Here is a 2,500-nt window from a genome sequence, read left to right on the forward strand (position 1 = left end):
GTTCATTACTTGGGACCAACTTTTACCATATTCTATTAGATTCGCAACTTAAGTAATAATAATAATAATAATAATAATAATAATAATAATAATAATAATAATTATACTTTACAAGCAAATTAGTGTGTGCCTGATAGCGTTGACTGATATGTTAGTTTAAGGTTAACGAATGCTTGATGGCAGCACAGTCCCTTGCACAAAATTGACCAATAGGTGAGTAGTAGCCTACAGTTTTAAAAGGGGTTAAGACGCCTCGTGTAGAATGATGGACTCTTGATTAACCACATAATAAGTTAGACAATATGTGCAATATACTGTACAGTAACTATGATGGTTATCATACTTAAGAAAATGTACGATATTGCTAACATTCTGTTAAATGAAGTATTTGAGATGTTTGGTTTCTATAGTGTATTTTTCCCTGTTGAAGCCTTCGGGCTAATAGCATCCTGTTTTTCAAACGAGGGTTGTAGCTCAGCTAGTAAAAATAATCTAAGACCATCCTGGTTTTACAAAGAGGGCTGGAGCTCAGCTAGTAAAAATAATATAAGATCATCCTGGTTTTTACCAAAGAGGGCTGGAGCTCAGCTAGTAAAAATAATCTAAGACCATCCTGGTTTTTCCAAAGAGGGCTGGAGCTCAGCTAGTAAAAATAATCTAAGATCATCCTGGTTTTACCAAAGAGGGCTGGAGCTCAGCTAGTAAAATAATATAAGATCATCCTGGTTTTACCAAAGAGGGCTGGAGCTCAGCTAGTAAAAATAATCTAAGACCATCCTGGTTTTACCAAAGAGGGCTGGAGCTCAGCTAGTAAAAATAATCTAAGATCATCCTGGTTTTACCAAAGAGGGCTGGAGCTCAGCTAGTAAAAATAATATAAGATCATCCTGGTTTTACCAAAGAGGGCTGGAGCTCAGCTAGTAAAAATAATCTAAGACCATCCTGGTTTTACCAAAGAGGGCTGGAGCTCAGCTAGTAAAAATAATATAAGATCATCCTGGTTTTACCAAGAGGGCTGGAGCTCAGCTAGTAAAAATAATATAAGACCATCCTGGTTTACCAAAGAGGGCTGGAGCTCAGCTAGTAAAAATAATCTAAGACCATCCTGGTTTTACCAAAGAGGGCTGGAGCTCAGCTAGTAAAAATAATATAAGATCATCCTGGTTTTACCAAAGAGGGCTGGAGCTCAGCTAGTAAAAATAATATAAGATCATCCTGGTTTTACCAAAGAGGGCTGGAGCTCAGCTAGTAAAAATAATATAAGACCATCCTGGTTTTACCAAAGAGGGCTGGAGCTCAGCTAGTAAAAATAATATAAGATCATCCTGGTTTTACCAAAGAGGGCTGGAGCTCAGCTAGTAAAAATAATAGAAGACCATCTTGGTTTTACCAAAGAGGGCTGGAGCTCAGCTAGTAATAATAACATAATACCATGCTGCTTTTACAACGAGGGTTGGAGCTCAGCTAGTAATAATGATAATTATTATTTACACGTCTGTAGTACTTAAATTATACCTAATTTAATACCAATCTACTTTTCCAATGAGGGTTATAGCTCAGCTAGTAATAATAATCAATAGTTAAACATCTGTAGTACTTAAATTATACCTGAAACAGTAAATTTAGCCTCCTTTTGGTACCCAGAACACGTCTAATACCAGTTACCTAGATCTTGGATGAGCGCACTGACCTCACAGGCGTGTTAAGCAAGCACGTTTCCTTGCATCTTTTAGCATCTTGATGCCAAACTTCGCACCAGTTAGTCTAAACTGGTGGCGAAATTGATGTGGAGGAATGTTCAGACTTGCTGCTCAGTAACGTTAAAGCGTCCACCACTGTAGAAACGCCACCCGTTGAGATACTACCGCTAGAGAGTTATGGGGTCTTTTGACTGGCCAGACAGTACTACATTGGATCCTCCTCTCTGGTTACGGTTCATTTTCCCTTTGCCTACATACACACTGAATAGTCTGGCATATTCTTTACATATTCTCCTCTATCCTCATACACCTGACAACACAGATTACCAAACAATTCTTCATCACCCAAGGGGTTACTGCACTGTAATTGTTCAGTGCCACTTTCCTCTTGGTAAGGGTAGAAGAGACTCTTTAGCTATGGTAAGCAGCTCTTCTAGGAGAAGGACACTCCAAAATCAAACCACTGTTCTCTAGTCTTGGGTAGTGCCATAGCCTCTGTACCATGGCCTTTCACTGTCTTGGGTTAGAGTTCTCTTGCTTGAGGGTACACTCGAGCACACTCTCCTATCTTATTTCTCTTCCTCTTGTTTTGTTAAAGTTTTTATAGTTTATATAGGAGATATTTATTGTTGTTACTCTTCTTAGAATATTTTATTTTCCTTTTTTCTTTTCCGCACTGAGCTATTTTCCCTGTTGGAGCCCCTGGGCTTATAGCATACTGCTTTTCCAACTAGGGTTGTAGCTTAGTAAGTAATAATAATATAATAATAATAATTTGCTCTTGATATTATTATTATTAT

At 37.9% G+C, this 2,500-nt stretch overlaps 2 protein-coding genes across 2 annotated transcripts in view; one reads left to right on the plus strand and one right to left on the minus strand.

The window, feature by feature from the left end:
• The window catches only part of LOC137627408 (protein FAM185A), a 558,433-nt gene that overhangs the window by 497,539 nt on the left and 58,394 nt on the right, over positions 1-2,500 (minus strand). The gene's annotated exons all lie outside the window — the stretch shown is intronic.
• Positions 1-2,500, plus strand: part of LOC137627407 (uncharacterized) — a 419,507-nt gene that overhangs the window by 324,395 nt on the left and 92,612 nt on the right. The window lies entirely within an intron of this gene.

Source organism: Palaemon carinicauda, chromosome 35 (assembly GCF_036898095.1).
Source record: "Palaemon carinicauda isolate YSFRI2023 chromosome 35, ASM3689809v2, whole genome shotgun sequence".
Classification (NCBI taxonomy): domain Eukaryota; kingdom Metazoa; phylum Arthropoda; class Malacostraca; order Decapoda; family Palaemonidae; genus Palaemon; species Palaemon carinicauda.